At 42.7% G+C, this 19479-nt stretch overlaps 1 protein-coding gene across 2 annotated transcripts in view; it reads right to left on the minus strand.

The window, feature by feature from the left end:
* The window catches only part of FAM222B (family with sequence similarity 222 member B), a 36029-nt gene extending 17406 nt beyond the window's left edge, over positions 1-18623 (minus strand). Inside the window, exon 1 of one of the 2 annotated variants that reach the window (XM_030462492.1) lies at positions 18554-18623. The gene's annotated coding sequence lies outside the window, so the exon portion shown is untranslated. The remainder of the gene's footprint in view (positions 1-18553) is intronic. The other variant, XM_030462491.1, reaches the window with a different exon arrangement.
* Positions 18624-19479: the final 856 nt, after the last annotated feature.

A 19479-nucleotide genomic window follows, 5' to 3' on the forward strand; every position in this document is an offset into this window, starting at 1 on the left:
TGTGAGACAGATGAGATACTACTTTTACCATGGGAACATATGCAAGGAATAGGAAAATCAACCTGCCTGAAGTTAAAAGCAATTTGAATAACTTTGTATCTGCCGCCTCTGAATTTTCTCTACACTAAAGCACCCTGACCATTAATTAATTCTCTTTCTCCTTTTATATGGTAACTTCCAACTCCAAGTTTTTAATGCTGTACTGGTGGGAATCAGGGATGTGAAGAAACAGTCTGGGATGTAACTGAGCTGTAGTCCATAAATCTGCATGGTCATTTAGGAGAGGGAGCAAAGGATGTTATTGCTGAACAGCAGCAATTAAGAGAAGAGACCAGGCAAATACAGCATTGTCATAAAAAAAACAGAACTTGCCCAGGATCAGGCTTACATTTGTATTTTCAAAACACAAACCAGACTCCCTACCAGTCACTGTAACATTCCCAAGAAAACACCATTTCCTCCAACAAGATACAGGAGGTGCAAACTAACATTCCTTCCTCCAAAGCATCCATTATCCTCAGGGCAAACTAAATTCACCTTCCTCCTACGCACTCCAGCAGCATCTGTAATATCACAGCAGCCACTATAATATATGGCACTGACTTACAGATACTACTGAGCCCGTTTCCATGTGCACAGGGCAGCATTAAGGTCACCAGAGATTAATTCCATCCAAAGAAAACCAGTAACAGCCCAGCAGCTACCGAACTACAGGATGCTGCTAACACATACCCCAGTGGAGGCAACACACATTCCCACCAACAGACATTCTCCATCCTTGTACACAACTTCCTTCTGCCTTCAAGTGATAAGAAACCAAAATACACATTGACCCCTTTCCCATAGTGGAGAGTCTGCAGTTTTAACCTCAACATCATCAGCAAGAATGTTCACTGCCATGGTGTTACAAGCAGCTTTCCTTCGTGTTCAATATCTGCAAGAAGCATGAGGTTTAAATTCTGGGGTTTACTTTACCACAAGGGAGATGTGAGAGCTGTGAGCTTCCTCATGCTACTCTCAGCCAGAATTCTTCCATCTCAACTTTCATGCCTCCCCTGATCTGAAAAGGAAGCTTTTCTTAAGTACAGCAAGCAGCCACCTAGGCAAAAGGGAAAGGGAACATGAAACAGTTCCCTCACCAGTGGCTGCTTTGCACAGATCACCATTATCATTATCTTCTCTCGTTCCACGCTGCCTCTATAAAAGCCCAGAATTAAAGCCTTAATCATGACTTACAGAAATCCTTGTGGCTGCACATGACAAAGGATGACAGTTTTTCCTTCTAAAATATTGCTAGAAGTTACATATTATGACAGTTCTGAGTGGGAAAGTAGCTATCTTCCCCTGTTTATTACAAGCTGATTATTTTTAAAAAAACATTCTTTCAGAGCTAACTTTGAACAATTTTTACCTCTATGCAAGACACAAACAACAAAGCAGACATTTGTTAGATCCAGAAAAATATGCTTAGAGTCCCATTTAAAAAATAGTTTCACTTGGAAATGAGAAATATTTGCAAATAAGGTGAGACGGAATGAATTAACGTCATACACAGCAAAAAAAAAAAAGAAAAAAGAAAAAGAAGAAAAAAAAAAAAGAAAAAAAGAAAAAAAAAACCACAAAACTTCCAGGTTAGGAAAAGAAAAGATGTGACTCACTTGCAGACCAGGTGCCAGGTGTGTGCTGTGTGCACACAGGTGGGCAAGGCTCATTGGGGATGGATTTCAGTTTGCATTGCTTACACACGTGCACCATTTGGACTTGTACAATCACACTGACAGTTGTTTGCTTTAGTATTTAGCTCTCTGGATACCAAATTAAGGTCCCACCTACAGTGAAACTTTACCAGCCTATTTACAAAGCAAGTGAAGAAATACACAGCAGATTTTTATTGGAGATACAAAATTGGAGATTTCTGTCTAGCTGCAGATAGTGCCAGAGCTTCCTGCCGGACCAACCATCAATGTGTCAACTCTTCTATGCACATTTTACCATTTGTAAGGGTAAGATAAGAGCTGCTTCTGTATCTGGAGATACCATGCAGCCTGCCATAAAGATGAAAAGTATTCTCAGAACCTCAAACAGAAGCTGCAACACAAGTACCAAACACTCACCAGCAGAAAATACAAGCCATTGAGCTGGACCAGACACTGGGACAGCATTTTCCCATTAACCTTCAGGATGAGGTGCAGGTGCCCCACTGGCTTGTCCTGACCCAGACTTAGTGTCCTTATCAGTCTTCCAAGAAACTCAAAGGCCATCTCATAACAACTGAACAAAAAGTATATTAACTGTGAGCTACTGTAAAAATCTCTGCTATCCTGTGTTCTCCTGAGAAGCATGAAAACCAGCCAGTTGCATGGCTGGCAGTTCAGAACAGCCACAGGAAAAGCAACAGGAGGGTGCAAGATGTTTTCAAATCCCCTGCACACCACAAGCACCAGAGATTTTTGTCTGCAGGCCTGATAAAACAACTTCAGAACAATCTCACCTGCTTCCTTCAGCAGCGATCAACACATCACCATTATCCAAAGTTTGCTTTCAGAAAAGATGTCTTTTTTCACACGTTACAACAGATGAGCAGGTTTTTTTGCTTGCTTTTGTGCATTCTTCCTCCCTCCTACACTTGGGTTTTTCTTTGAAAAAACCCAAAACACCCAGCACACACAATAATAAATTGTATGGGCAGGACACAGAGGCAGTTGTAACTGTACAACAGTGAGACATCCCTCTACATGCTAAACACAACCTGGCTGCGTGGGTTTGAACACATACTGCTACCACAGCCTGTACCTCAACAGCAAATGTGGCGCAAACCTGTTGGCACAAACAGCAAACTCACGATATCCTGGGCTGTTGCAGCCATGAGCAGCCCTCATCTCCAGGATGCATGTCACCCTGTAAAGCAGCACACCCCTCTGAAAACTGTGCTAGAGTCTGCTCAAGAGTATACTTGAGACTGCTAACTCAGGCAATCCCCAAAGTATTGCTTGACTCTAATTTCCAGACAATTTGTCTTCCCACCCGTGGAATTGCTACAGTCAACAAATTCAAAAGGTAGATTTTTCTACCTTCAATTAACTACATTAGTAGTTTTTAACTATGTGATTGATAAATGCTCTACAGAAGTTGTAATTAATGTATTTTTTTCCTTGGAACACACACTGAACCCCTTGGCACTCAGACACTTAATGAAAAGCTATTTATCAACTTGCTTTGAATAGCTGCATCTGACTCCTTAATGTGAGGAGAGACACACTTTGCTTTAAGCACCACTGCTCTGAAAAAGTAATGCACACCATGACATTACCAACACCATCTGACACGGTTGGGATTTTGATGGGGATGATAGAGACCAGAGCGCTCGTCTCACAAGGAACTGGGAATAACTTAGTACAGCTAAGTTGGGATCCTCTCTCCTGGGATGCAGTCAAGTAGGAGATCTGCAGATATGGTTTTCCAGTAGGCAGGTCAGTAGTGGCTTTTAAGGACACCAGACAAAATTCCAAATTCTCCTATGTCTGTGTGGCCAGAAGCCTTCTTGCCACTCTTCATGCTGAGCAGCACTGGCAGGCTGGTCAGGAAGCAGCAGCTCAGCGTATTTCAGCCTGGGCATGTGCTCAGATGCTCACAAAGCAGACTAAAGTGCTTACAGAGTGTTTGAATGATAATTTCTCAAATTGAGTCCTGCTTTGTATATTTGACATAAGGAAAAAAAAAAAAAAAAAAAAAAAAGAGAAAGCACATAGAAGGGCTTGACATCACAGAAATATTTCTGTTGGTATTAAACACTGGGGGGATTAACCAACCTTCAAAGTCTAAATTCTAAACTCCTATTTCTGGGAGTACAAGCTACAGATTTCCAATAGAGAAACTGGTCTGGACTCCATGTGTCAACGTGAACATAAGGAGTACATATTTCCATTGCACATGTAAGCGTGTTTCCCATTCCTGCAGTGTTGTGCTCTCTTCCATTTGTCTTTTGATGCAGATGAAAGCTAACACAGATTGCAACTGCTGATACAGAGAAAGGTGCAAGACACAGTGTGCCTTTGGACTAAGGAAAAAAAAAAAAAAAAAAAAGGGACTTGGGTCCAGACCGCTAGAGCACGTCAAGAGAGTGTCTTTGAAACTACAAAACTAGAAATGAAAGCACTGTATTCTTATTTGATTTGATCAAAGCGACCTGAGGGGAGGGGGAGAAATCACATCCTACAGATGTGGGCTAAAATTTAACTATTTCACACATAATCTGGGACCAGTTGATCCCATACAGAGGGAAAACAAAGAAGTAAAGTCACTCTCGCTCTGAATAGACTGCTTCCACAGACTGCTTCTTCAGGCTTTGCCAAAGAGCAACAGGAACCTATTTCAAAGCCAAAAAGGCAAAGGAAGCACAGACCCAGCACTCTCGCCACAGGCACACATTTTCAGTCTCCAGTGAAGAGCAGAGGAGAGCTCCTGTCAAATCAGAGAAAACGTATTACAAATGTTATATGTTGAATAAATAACTGATCACTCCCAGTGTGACACCGCTCTGAATGTGGGAGAACAACAAACTGTGGCAATCTTCCAGGAAGCCTTTGTACTGCAAGCTGCAAAGGGACAAGGCCATAATTCTCCTCGAACGATGCAACCGCTCCAAAACGTGCTCAGCACTGGGATAACGAGGTTTTGCAGAAGTACAAATTGCAATGCTGGTAGCAGCCTTGCAGATCACACAGAACAGCACAGAAGAAACAGATCCCTCCAGATAGCACCCTCCCTAATAGAAAGGATTTAAAATATCTTGCCAGATAGGCTGCATGTTTGTGGAAATTTCTGACTGCAGAAGGTGAACACTTAAGACTGCCTTTGGGCTGAAATGATCTAGGTCTTTGCCTTTCAGTAAAAATTAAGCAGAAGTCATTTCTGTGAGTGAGGCAGACAACAGTCTTGCACAGGAGATCAAAAAGCTCTCCAGATGTTTATTTTAAATGCAATTCAGAAGACAGTATAAACCAGATTTTAAACACTGAATAATCCTTACCATAATTTGCATGGGAAAAAAGGTTCCATCTCGCCGCTCTGAAACTCTCCAGGAATGTGCAGGATTAGATTTTGCTCCTAGAGTTTTCAAATGAGAACCTGAAATATGAACAGCCCCATGCTGCAACCTGATGGCTATTAAGCACATTTTTCCCCTGCACTATAGCCTTCGATGCATGTTTAACACACACGCACACACAGAGAGGCATCCCATGTGAAGGAGGCCCTGCACCTTCCTCACTGAGGATGTTCAAAATTATGGATTGAAAAGTGTCTAAAAATGTCAGTCCTAAATCTTCAACTTCTTCTCATCTTGCTGCTTCATTGAATGCCTCCTGATTGTGCAAAAGCAGAATATTCAGGCGTCAATTTAAGCAGCTTGGGTGTTATGCTGACAATGTTTCTGGAGAAAGGAAGTGAAGAGAGGACAGATTTCCAGTAGCTCAGAATCTTCTCTGTAAGAAAAGCTGCTACACAGCAAGGGAGATAAAATAAAGGGGAAAGTAACATGCCAGAGAACTTTCACCAAGGTCACATTGGGATGCTGAACATTGCCATCGGCAGGGGAAGATTTAGATGCCTATTCCACTAATATATCCATTCACTTCTTGGCAACAACAGCCCTCATCAAACCAAACCAGTTCTGTCCATGGAAGAAAGGCATCAGGAAGACGGTATTAGGTAACAAGTACAAATGAAAAAACAACAGAGCCAGCCCTGTATGGGTGCCCTTCGCAGGAAAACACAGCACTGTGATGCGTGCAAGAGCCCCTGCATGACTTGGGAACAGGCAACACAGGCTAACCCAGCCAAAAGGATAGACACCTCTGATCTAACCAACACTAACAGCTCTTGGCTTGCAGCAAAGAGGAGATTCAGTTCCATTTGGGCAAAAGCAGAAGCAGGATCCCATCAGGAACAGCAGCTTTAAGGCTTTGCAGCTATACAGGGTCACCTGCATATTGCAGTTCCTCATGGCTTTGAAATGAAGGCTGCGGACACGTGGCAGATCACAGCAGACAGACCATGCCACCAAGAAAAAAGCCCTGCCCCCCCCCCCCCCCCACATTGTATCAGTTACTGCTGTGCCCTTAACAAGGGTGTTTCTGGCCCGTTTCAGCGATCTGAAAGACAGGCTGGGCAAAATTTCAAGCTATGACAAAGTGATCTTATCACTTCTGTGCTGTTCTCGCTACACAAGCCCCTGATTCAGCAGCATGTAATAAAATCTTCATTTGCATGAAAAGCACTCTCTGATCACAAAGTCTTCTGTTCAACAGTCCTTTCCCCATCTACAGTGTAAAGATGCAAGCACCACCATCATTTTGCTGGTGACTAAGGTGGAATATTTTATTTATGCTTTATTTGGAGAGGCTCTCCACCTTACAATATATGTACAATATCTTTCTAAAAATTGTAACAATACTTTGGAATAACACAAAAGCAGAACACATCCAAATTATGCAAGCACTGCAAAGTTCACATACTGCACTTTTAATTACCAGGCCATGTGAAGGGCATATCAGCACACAGTGACCATAAACAGTTCTAAAATGTGTTCAACATTCAAAAAGTCCAGTCTTTTCCAGTTTGCCTTTACAGTGCTCAGTGTCAGGATATGTAGCAGTCTCACAGGATATATTTCAAAGCAAAGGAAGGTGTAGCCCTCCAAAGAACAATGCTCTGCCTGCAACAAGATTAATCGCTGTCATGGGAAACCAATAAAAACAAGTATCTTGTTATCTTTCTTTACAAAGAGACTGTTAAAGCTTAACTATGTTAGGAAACCTTTTCCTTTGGACTAAATCACGAGCCCAATGTATGTGGGAAACACACATACCAGCATATGAAATTAAATGCCTCCCTCCTGATGCTACAGGAGAAAGTCCATCTATCCAGAAGCAGGTGACCAGCCTGTGCCTCTCCTGATGCGACCTCTCCCCACAAGACAAGCCCCAGTTCCCTGCCCTCTGGCAGGTACCACCACCTCCCCTTCTCACCTGTTTGCCAAAGTTAAGTAAGTTCCACTATAAAACCCGACACTACATCAGGCTCCAAGTGAATCCAGTCAAAACAGAAATACCTTGCATCACGTCAGAAGCACAGTCCCCATTTAGAAACTCTTCCCTTCACATTAATCCAGCGCCAAAAAATGCTACTCTGTGTGCTGTCCTGATCCAGAAATGGTGCTAAGGATGCTGCTGCCTCCTGTCTACCGCCCAATGTCTAATCTAGCTCACGGCCACCTAATGACAGCTCCGCGACAACAGGCACTTCAAATTGGGCAGCTCTGCAACACATGGACACTGAATTTTTGAACAAGCTATTCTAAGCTGCTTTGCTAGCAATTTCTGGCCTGTGCAATTTGAAAGCACAGAGTTCTGGCCCTCACAAAGAGCAGACCTGTAAATGACATCTTGAGGATTAAGCTGATTGAGATGCAATTTGCCTAGCAACCATTCATTAAGCAGAGTTCAGAAACAGGCCAGCAATCTATTCCACCTCCTTATCTGAGCAGTAAACAGATAACAGTCTCTACTGTGTCCTCCATCCTCTGTTTCAGACACATTGTAAACAGATTTTCAGAAGTTTAAACTCCTACAGTAAAATCTCAGAGAACAATCCTGCTCTACAGACACGAGGATTTGGTTCACCAAGTGCCTTACAAGCATTGAAACGCTCTAGAACAAGGGTAATGCAAATCAAATTGTGAATGCATTTGAGTTCCTCTGTCTCCAATATTTCTCACATCAAGCACTAGAGGCCCCATCCTAGTCACTAAAAAAAATAATAAAATCCTAATCACACCAGCATTTGGCATGCAATTCTGATCACTGAATAAACCTCAATAGGAAACCTTATTGCTTCCTTTATCTTCTGGAAGATTGACTGGCACTTCAAAGTCTTTGATAGAGGTTCCCCCCTTCAGAGAAGAAAACAGAAGTCACCATCTTCCATCCATAAAGCATTCTTTTTCATGAAATAAGCAAGACAATGTAAACATCATCAGCAACATTCAGACCAGCTCTTTCAGCTAAAGAATTTAGATGAAAAGAATTAAGCAAAATCATGATTATGCATAAGTGTTTCCCTGCAAGAAACATCTGACAATATCCATTCTGCTCCAAAACTAAACAAAGATTAGCATGGACATATTAATACTCTGTACCTGAATGGTCCTCCTTTGGTGTACAGTTCTTCTGGGAAATCACTGTGACATACAGCCTGCTACTGCAATTAACTATGCAAGAAAGAAGAATTAAACTGACTATGAATAATTAATATCCTATAATACTGCTTCATAATGGAAGTCTGGCTGAATATTCCTGCAGATGACATATACCTAAATATAAGGCTCATCACAACTGGTAGTTATACTTTTATGATAGAACCTGAAACATCAAGTAACTTCATCTCTGGTGCTCAGTTCATGAGAGGGTGTCAAACACCTGTGCCTCTCTGCTGCTCACTGCCCCTCAAGCTTCAGAAAAGCAGGGAGATACACAAGTGTGGCATCAGTCACTGCACCACTCATCTACATCTTGGAGGTAAGAGGCTTCCCAAACACTTCCCATTAAAAAAGTATAAAGCAATTATCTGACTTCCCACTAGAGAGAATAAAGCAAATATGATGCAACAATTATGCACATGATAAGATCAGTCTAAGGTGGTGAGAAAAAACAATTAAAAAGTGTTGCAAGAGCTATGGAATGCAGGTTACTTTCCGATAATCTATCTTAACAAGAAAGATACCACCAATTCAGAGAGCAGACCTTCCTGTTTCAAGTTGACTGGTTTGGAGGCTACAGAACATCAACTGTAGCAAAGCCACAATTGGGTGGCTGGGTACACAGCACAACTCCATCACAATTCTCCTTTTATTAGGTCTGACTGAAAACAACAATTAAAAATAGGTGCTTTTTTTCCACCAAAAGAAACCCTAAAGAGCCTAAATTAATATATACCTAAGTCCTCACAAAGCTGGTGTTGGGCTCTTGGCACTTTCCACTGGACACCAGGTCAGGTCAGCTCTGTGCTGATCGACACTTGCTGCACACATGGGATGGAAATCCCCAGTTCCTCTCAGTTTATCCAAGCAACACAGCACACACAAACACCACTCTGCAGCAAAGCACTACTTTTAGACAGACATATGTGAAATAAAACCATCATTTGTGATCACTGAGGTGGAACAGGGCACTATTGCTGTATTTGCTGAAGGCCAAAGCCCTACATGTCCCGCAGCAAAAAGCCCCGTATGGCTCTGGCTGCTAGATCCACCAAGAGGGTTTTGCTCCCACAGGATCCCACGTTCTCCTCCACAGCACACACAAACCAAGGGTCTTTCTGCACACAGGCAAAGTCGTTTTGGAAATATGCTAGCTTAATATTAATTTTCTATTAAAAATTAATAGGATTAAATGAAGCTCATGAGCCAGCAGGCACAGACATTTATTTTGCTGATGCACTTGTTGCCCGGAGGAGTGGACTGCAGCTTGGGCTGCAGGATTTCTGCAGGATGATGGCCACAGGGTCCATGTGCTGGCCAAGAACCCTGTGCTCCCCCCACTGCCTCTGCTGGCAAATGGCTTGTTTCCCTGGTCAGACACTGATGGGGAAGGTGGAGCCCACAGAGATCATGCTTGTGAAAACCTCAGTGCCTTCTCACTTGAGATCCAATCTTCTGGGCACTGTCTCTGATCCTTGCCCATGGGCACTTATGCTTCTTTCTCACTGTGAGAATTAATCCCCCTCCCAATAAGCATTCTGCAGATGCCCAGAGTTTACATAAGCCAAGTTTAACCTTCAGTCACCATTTATGTTAGCAGAGCAGAAAAAAATTAACCAAAAATGTCTGTATCTGCATTCCTCATTATACCAGGAAACACACCATGTGGCAGTATTTCCAAGCACCTTGCTGAGAATACAATAGCCAACTGACTGCAGCTTTCATTTTGAGCAGTGGGTGCAAGAGCAAGGCACTGAGGTTGTCAGCATTGAGGGATGAGGATGTGAGAATTAAGGAAAATTAAGTGATATACATTAGCAATGATAACACAAATGTTAAGAATTAGAAAAACAGTCACCTTAAAAATTTGAAATTTCATGCTCTCTCCTACTTTTTAATGGCTTAGCCTACTTTTTCCAACCTAATTTGCATGATCAAAATAGGCCTCCTGCCAGGAAGCTTTAAAATGGAAGCCCCCCATTGAGACAAGACTCCCTTCACCATATGAGACTGAAGGACTAATAACTGTTCCTAAAAACATTTTAAACCCATTAATGTTGTTTACTAAACATTTATTTAGAATTAGTGCAACTATCAGAATTCTCTTTATCACACTCTACTAAAGCATTTTATAAAAGGTCTTGGTGGAGGTTCAGGTATTCCCTATATGCCTGTACCAGCTTCAACCCCCTACAAAAAGCTGAGCACCTCACACTCCTGCTCTGCACCATCCTGAATATTTTCCATCCAAAAACCCCAAAGCCTTCTCCAATCTCCATCCAGACAATTCCCAACAGCTCTTTGGGGTATCAGGATGGGCAGCTGGAAGCAGTCCACCAAGGTGCATGGGGCAGCAAGACCTCAGCAATCTCTACATGTGGTAACTAATTCTATCTGCTGAAAAGAACCCAGGCTACTACCAGAGTAGTATAAATCTCAATATTCCTGATGTAGTGAAGATTTGGATTCTGGTAGAAATATACAGTGCTTTATACAAATTTATCTGAGCTATGTGTTATCCTTTCAGTGCCATCTGCACAAAACCAGAGCTTAATCTAAGCATTGGAAATGAAAATAAATAATTTTCTCCCTATCTGTGATCTTGTCAGAGACAGACGCCACAAACTCAGAGCTGGCTAGTGCTAGTGCAGGCTTGTCTAGTTAGAAACAAAATTATATCCACATCAACATGATTTATTTTTAATAAATGAAATAAGGCAAACCAGACCCGTAATATTGAAATCGTTTCACGCCAGCACCCTCTTCAGCCCAAAGAAGAAATAATATAGGCATTACATTGTCAAACAAAACTGGGATTGGCAACCATTATTTCCCTTAATAAGGAATGGCACAATCAGAGATACATTTTAATTGCCACACATAATTGAAAAGTTCCTGCTCATTCTCCACTTGCTGTATTTACTGCTAAACAAAACAGGACTGTAAGGCCCAGTAGGTTAGGAAACGTTACTGTTTTGGTGCCACCACATTGTTGAGAGTGACCTTAGCTTCCCAAAATCACGCAAAAATGTACATCTCTGTCCTGCATGAACTACTTCTGGGCCCTCCAGCTCTGCATTTCTCAAAGCATCTTGCCTGAGCATCTCCTGTGAACAAGGATCCTCAACAGTAATTAGCACATACTGGAAACTCAACTAATATAAACGCAGACCCTCCAGACAGCACAGCTCACAATTTCAGAAAACTTCATCTCAGAAGACCACCTGTTTGTAACCTTTGAAAGTCAACAAAGTAGATAAATTACATTCTTCCTGAGTGCTGCAAACAAGAGAAATTAATCACTCCTCCTTGAATTCATTCTCCAGTCAGCAGCTGTGACTAAAGGGTCATATAGGATCACTGAAAGCACCAAAATTGTTTTATTTTTCTATGTAGAGTAGCTTCTGAACTCACTGCTGTGAGACTGCAATGGATTTTCTTTGGCAAGTCAAGCAGTCTAAAGCAGAGATTATAGAAAAATAACACTAAACCTTTTTAGATTTAACTTTCCTCCATGGACTGGTTTTATGTGCTTTCATTGAAAATGTTACATCAGAACAAAATCAGATTTAATTGGCCCTTAAATAACTGAACAGCCACTTTAATTTATTTCAGCAGCAATAATTCATAAATCAAACAGCTGAAATTCTAGCACAGAATGACAAGTAAATAGAGCATAACACACTGAAGGAGTGTATGAATGCACAGCAGTGAATAGGTGATTTTTCTGAAACTTGGTGTGTCCGCCATTTTATGGACATCAACAAAGCTATCACCATATAACCACTTAGAGCTAAATATCTGTCAGCCCTGGGGGATGCTAGGACAGTTTTTTTCAACAGTAACTGCTTGACAATCCCAAAGAATGACAGAATCCTTGCTCAACTGGAACTACTGGGAGCATGGCTGGGATTTTTAAACATGGATGCAATTTCCCCCCATGCACACTAGATGGAAGTATGCAAAATCTTAAATTCTTTCCTGCCTCAACTTAAATTAAAGTGGTTGCAATGCTGGACTTCCACATTTGAGCAGCCTTCTTTGGTTCTTCATTGCTAACTCCACTCACGTAACAAGTAACAAGAAGACACCCTGAAATATTAAACTAAGCTTTGTTGGAAAAATAATAGTAAATATAATACATATCAGAAATATTAAATATAATTCTGAGTATATTGCATTCCATTTCTAGTATATTTAAATAGCAACCACTAATGAGATCTTCAGACAAAACTGAAGTTACATTTTAAACATTCAGGTTTATTTTAACCAAACAATAAGTCTAAAAATAGCACCTTGTCCAAGGAATAGAAACAGAGAATACAAAAGGTATGACAGGCTTCATAAATTGCCGTTGCAGTTTTGACTGAAAAACCGCCAAAAATTTCTAGAAAATCCTGAGAGCAGTACAGAGAGAGCACCCTGAAGTCTCATAGGAGCTCAACACAGATCAGAGCAGCAAACCTGAATGGGATTAAATTACAGACAAATCTTCCGGAAACGATCTTAAAAGTGACTTGCTCCAAAACAAGCCTTTTCTAAACTTAAACACTGAAGGGTTCAGACAGGAAATCTAAAATCCCTGGTGTGACCAGCGAACAAGGCACGGAAGAGCTGTTTTCCCATTGCCTGCTCTGGCCTTTTCACATATTGATTTTTCCTCCAAGCTCATTCACAAATGCTCAGCATAGTTGTGAACAATTTAAAGCCAAAGGATGCATGAATTATCCAGCTCTAGGAACACATCACCCTTTCTAGGCAACAACTGAGGGCTTTGCTGTAGCTGAAGAAATAAAAAACAAACAACAAAACCCAACAATTCAGAATCAGAACAGACTGATGTGCTAGAAGAGGACAAGCAATTACCTAACTTTCCTGTCCACAATGAAGCAAATACATACAACATTCTCTAGCTTGGAAGACCATAAACAAAGGAAGACAGTGAAAGAATGGAAAGATGAATGAAAAGCAATGCTGGATAGATGAATAGTAAAGTAGGCAAGAAGATGTCCCCTTTCCAGATGTTAAATGGTATGTTTTTTTCCATTCCAAGAGATTAAAAAAAAAGACTATCAGAGGAGGAAGTTTTATTTGAAGAGAGAACGTGTTCAATTTTTGTAAAAAAAGTCTCATGCAATGCTATTTCCATCCAACAGAATATAAACTATATATATACATATACACCACATAGTATTGAGTGTGTGAGTATTGGCTCAAGACAGTAATCACACTACAATTTTTCAAAGCATTCCAGCATGCAGAAACTGCCTCCAGAAAGGAACAGAATGAGTGGCAAGGCAACAGTAACAGGAAAGGGCAGGACTCTGATATCCATAGTCCTCTAAAATGCACGCTTGAAGTTTATCAAAAATGAAGGCAAGAGGGAGAAGCAGGATGCAGCAAAGGATCCGCAGGGGCAGGGAAAAAAAAATAAAATTAAAATTCTACAGCACTGAACACTGACCTCGGATGTTTTACCAAGTAAAAACACACCCACAATTCCCCCCCCCCCTCTTCCTCTTCTCTGTGCTCTCCTATAGTAGTAATTTTTCTCTGCGCAGGAACCCCACACTCACCATATAGAAAGAAACTGCCCAGAGGAGGCTGTGCGTGGCTACCATCTTAGCTGAGGAGCACAAGGACAGGGAGACTGCCCAAGTATGAGAAGCAAAATTGCAGAAAGCAACTGGATACTAGATGCACTCTGAACAGCAGAGCACATTGTTTCACCTGTTTCCACTTGCTCTCAACATGGTTCCAAATTAGAAACAATCAGAATCCTGCTGGAAACAATATACGGCACCTTAATTGGGTTGGCTGTGCCACAGACGTCAGCAACGTATCACTTGGTATATCATTTTTGACCATTTTTTCTTTTTTTTAAAATACTAAAAATAGCTTCACTTTCATGGTTCACCTTTTCTGCATTAGATTACTACAGACATTGTAAGATACCTTCTCACTCGTTGCACAAAGATGCTACAGAGCCTGCTCCCACTGGAAGCAAGATCTGTCATCTAATTCAACAGAATTTTACTTAAAGGTTTGCCTCGGATGCGTTGCAATTACAGAAAACCTGCTTTCTAACAAATTTCCCTATAGTATTTCCCATCAATGCATTTATTTAAAAGCCTGGAGCAGTTCATGTTAATCTCTAAATACATCAATAACCCAGACGTTTAGCTCAACTGCTTCATGCATTCCAAGCACGCCACCATCCACAGGCTCAGGGAACTGAAAACTTGCATTAAAAATCTCCCCCAGTTTTCATTCCAGTACACCCCAAGTAATAAACCCCTGCTACCCCCTACCACAGCCAGACTGCAGCCATGCTACAGTCTGGTGAAATTATTTCCAGTAATGGGATATCATAATTTTCTTCATGATCCCCTGGAAACTTGGACTGATCTTCAAACACAGTATAATGAGTTAAGCAATGGGAATGTGTAAAACTATGCTTAATTCCTGAGCACAACTGGGGAGAATAATTATAACAGCAACATACCAAAACACAAAATGAGCAGGGAGCCATGAAGGAAATCACCCAAAAAGAATGTACCAAATGAAGGAAAAAGGGCCTGTAGAGTCCAAGGACCTGATCAGCCTCAGACCTCAGTCATACTTTTTTTTTTTTTTAATCTAAACTACTAAAAACATGGAAAGCAGCAGGGTGACCAAACATGCCACTCTCTGTTAGCTCCAGGTGTAGGCAAGAACAAGGCCAAGCTACACCCATCTGGGACAGTCAGCTTAGCTTTTGAGGAATATACACCATGGAAAAACATCTTTGGGCCAAAGCTAAACCAACACTTTTCTAGATGCCTGTCAGAAGAATGCCTGTGGCAGGAAGCTCTGCTCCTCAGCAGCTCAATCACTATTTGGGTAGCAGTGTTTTTTAGAAAGAAAAAAGATGAATAGTGTGACAACCTCACTTTAAGCATTCATGTTCAAACTAATTGATCTGCAGTTTAAAGAAAAATTGCTCAAAGATCATTATGGTTAAGATTTTAGTACGACTCAACAAAATACAAGGGGAAAATGGGAATATGGCATACCACACAAGGAAATAAAAATGTAAATTATTCACTTAACTTCCCAGTTTGAAGCATTTAAAAATGCTGAAGACTGAAAGCAGGGTGATCACACTCCATTATATCTGCAGAAAACTGTGAAACCTTTACTGATCTTCAGCAGCATCTTACCCCTGAACAGCCTTTGAGGAGTCAGCAGGTCCCTGATTACAGTCTACAACACAACAGTGACCTGCCACTCTGACTGTTGGGTGCAGTACATCAGTGAGCAACCTGTTCTTAAAACAATTATTTAAAGTTCTGATCATCCATTACATCATGCAGGTCAGGTTGTGGGCTATGTTCTCAGTGGTCCATAGATCCAGATTCCTGCACGTTACGAAGCTTCAGAGAAACACAGAATGGTCATTACTTCATCTCCCACTTTCCATAAATCAGTAACTCCCCTCAGGATTACTGTGAGCCAACAATGTGTAGGACACAAAACATTTCAGAGATGGAGACTTTGGGGTGGGGGCTGTCAGGGCCAAACTGAAGCCAGAAGATGAATGAATGAATAAACCAAGGTGCTGAAGTACTGCACCTGGGGAGGAAACACTTCTGAACAGAAAAGTTTCTATCCCACATTCAGGCACTTCAGCAAGTGCAGGTGAGGACACAAGCTAAGGCTCCTGTGCGTGGGGTTACAGCACTCAGAGTTTCTGGGAAATACAGCTGCTTCAGTCCTCAGCAAACCCCTTTTGCCTCTTGATCTGGTAAGAGTTCTCAGAAGCAAACAAATATAAAAGTTTATCTATCATAAGATAACTCCCAATAAATACAAACAAGACTTAAATGAAGGCAAACATCTAAGATACAGAGAATGTAAAAGTTCCTTAATTTACATTTGGAGAAAAAACAAATACTATGTGGACATTCTCCAATATATTTTTAATGTTGTTAACAAAAATAGCACCCCAGGCTGTGCTCAAGCAGAAAAAGTGTGAATCTGTTTGCAATGTGAAGTGAAAGTGGGATCAAAAATAACATCTTATTAAAGGGTATTTATTTGGTGCTAAGCACATTATTTATTCAATAGAGAAGTTCACAAAATGACAGATGGGTAACTGCAAGTAAGGTCACTATTTAATGTCAGTATCAAAAGCTGATCCTTAACAGAATTTAAGCACCTGCCTTTTCTTTTATCTCAGCACAAAATGAGATTTTTTTTTCCCTCTTTTTTTTTTCCTTTTTCTTTCTTTTACACTTCAAAAGCCACGTAACATAACAAAATATACCCGGGGCATGAAGAAAAAGAGAGCATGCCAGCCATCTTTCACCAATCATCTCTCCCTTGTCATCCATTATGTCAGATTTATCTATTTTTGCTTAATTCCTGTTCCAGCTATATGCATCCTTCTTCTCTCTAGGCTACCAGGCTGGTTGGCTTTGAATTCAATATTCTTAATACAATACTCCTAAAATCGTTGAGAAATATTGAAAATATTTGAAGTGATGCTTATATATTACAACCTATATACCACCCAACCTTCTAGCTCCAGCTTAACCTGTGAATCCCCGGAGATGGGTTTATTTCTGGTTTCTTTAACCACAGAAATTCTACCCTAACACAGAGTGTAAATACCCTTAGGAAAATAAAAAAGCCTTTACTTTATTTTCCCCCAAAAGCCTAGATGCTGTATTTACTGCAAATCTTACCCTCTTTTTGTCCTGCCCTCTTTCCTTGCATTAGATCCAAATATTCTATTACTAAAAAGTATCAATAAGCTAACTGGCTGCAGGTGGTTTCCTATTATGGCTGCTTTTCTTTTTCCAGTTTTCAGACCCTCTGTACTGGCTTTCAGGACACCAGACCCACCTGTACACTCTCCCTGCATCTTCACTCCCCAGGCTTGCTGGCTGGGAGAGCCTGCTCTCTCCACCTCTGATATCTGTAACATGCCTCGACAGTGTCCTTTCCCTACTGCTTTATACATTTAGTTAAATGAACAACTTCAAATTCTTTAAGTGGAAAGAGACCTGATCAGAAACACACGAGCTGAAAGGAAAAAAGCAACTATCATCACTATGTTCCCTTACTGCCTACGTAGCACCCATCACAGAATTTTCTCAGTCGGCTGCTGAGTCAGATGAAGTTTCTAACAGTGCACACACACAAAATCATGGAAGCCTGACACGTCCAGGAGGATTTATTCAATCACAGAAGTCATCACTGTTGCTCCAGCACAAATGACATCACTTGGAACCAAACTCTCATCTACTGAGAGCCTGTTTCTCCAGGGTAACAAAGAAACTGGGCTGGTGCAATCAAGAGGTAAGAAGTATTGTTAAAAGTTCTGCCAAGTTGAACTTAAGTTTTTTTGAGATGTTAGTTGGAATTAAAAAGACTTAGGGCTATGATAAGAAAGGAGGATGAATTATTGCTGAAATAACAAACCTGTGCCTCCAATTTATCCTCAAACTTGTACCCAGCAACTAGAGGTGATACCACGAGGAGGATAAAACATCCCTAAAACTTTGCAGGTGCTGTTCTGGGGAGATGATGTGCTGCAGATTCGAAAGCATTTAAAGTACTTTTGCTTGCACGAGTGGCCTGAAAACAGATAAGTGAAGCTCTGCAATTTTCTTCACGCTTGAAAAAAATGGTTGGTAGGGAATTAAACCGACGAGAAACGCCATCAAACGAGACCACCTCTTGCGAAAAGACACTTTTCCCGGGTAAGAATTACACAAAGGAATCGCACACATTGCAAACGCAATCCTCTCCAACCCCACCTCGCTGCCTTTCCTCTCCCCCACCCTTCTGTTCGGCGAACGGCTGACGTATTATCGCGATTCCCGCCGGGGATTTGATATCAAGGGGAAAAAGGTATTTCATGCTCTGAGTGCCGGGGGTTACAGAGGGGCCTGGGCGGGGCTGTCTGCTCCTCACAGGATGAGCCGAGAAGCTGTGGAAGGCCCCTGGGGGAGGTCGGGGGCCCGCTACCGGGAGGTGGTTGAGGGACGGGACGGCGGGACGGCGTTGGCCGTCCCCGCGTCCCGTCCCTCAGCCACCTCCCGGCAGCTAGCCCGCAGCAACTGTCGCGACGAGGAGAAGAGTCACGACAACGGGGATACCTCACTTTACCTCAGAGAGCTGGGGGAGGGGACACCCAGGAAGGACAATGAGAAGGGGGGGGGGGAAGTGAGGGGGGGGTGTGGGCCGCGCCGGTCCCACCGCCGCTGTGTGAGAAAGCAACGACCCGTTTAACCCTCTTATACTTACTCTCGGTGCCCTTGCCCGGGCCTCAATGGCGCCGCCGCCGCTGTGCCCGTACCGGCCCCGTACCGGCCCGCCGCCGCTGCCCCGCCCGCCCGCTCCGGCCGTGGTGGCTGCGCCAGCCCGCCCCCGCGCACGCGCGCTGGCCCGCCAACCGCCCCGGCCGGCCGGCCCCGCCACCCGCGCCTGCCGCAGAGCGCGACGGAGGGGAGGGCCCGCTCCGCAGCACCCTCTGGCGGACGCGGGGTGTGCGGCATCACCCCGTGGGTTTTGGGGGGGTGTGTGGGGTTGTCAGCTACGGAACCAACCCCCCCCCGGATTCTAGAGGGAGTGAGGGGGTTCTGAGGGGAGGTCCCGGTTCTGATGTTCAGACTAAGAACCAGCCGCCACCGTCCAAAGTTCATTAACCCCCGCCCCGCTGGTGGAGTTTGTAGCCACGCGATGGGCTTGCCCCGTGGTCATTAAGGTAATTAGCAAAGCTTGTTTAAAAATGGGGGTTGGGAAGTGGAGAGAGTTGACTGCTTGTCATGCCTTGGGGTATTTTCCCATCGCTCCCAGGTGCGGGACGGCACAGAATTGTATTTGCTTGTGGTTGAAGACCATCCAGTCCCAGCACCTGCAGAAGCCACCTGCCTCCAGACCAGGATGCTCCAGGGCCCATCCAACCTGGCCTTTGCACTAAGGATGGGACAGCCAGAGAATCTCAAAAGTGTCTCCAAGTCAACCTTCCAAGTGCTCAGCCCACCTGGAAGAAGCCTACATACAATGAGAGCCCATGTCAATCCAGCGTGACTCCAATCCCCTGTGCAACAAGGGAACACCTTCCCCTTGTACCCCCACCCAAAACACACCTCTGTCCCCTCAAAGCACACTTTCCCCTTTTTCTTGCCTCCAAAGTGTAACCTCCGAAAAACACAGGAAAGGCAAGCTGA

This window comes from Calypte anna, chromosome 19, assembly GCF_003957555.1.
Source record: "Calypte anna isolate BGI_N300 chromosome 19, bCalAnn1_v1.p, whole genome shotgun sequence".
Lineage (NCBI taxonomy): Eukaryota > Metazoa > Chordata > Aves > Apodiformes > Trochilidae > Calypte > Calypte anna.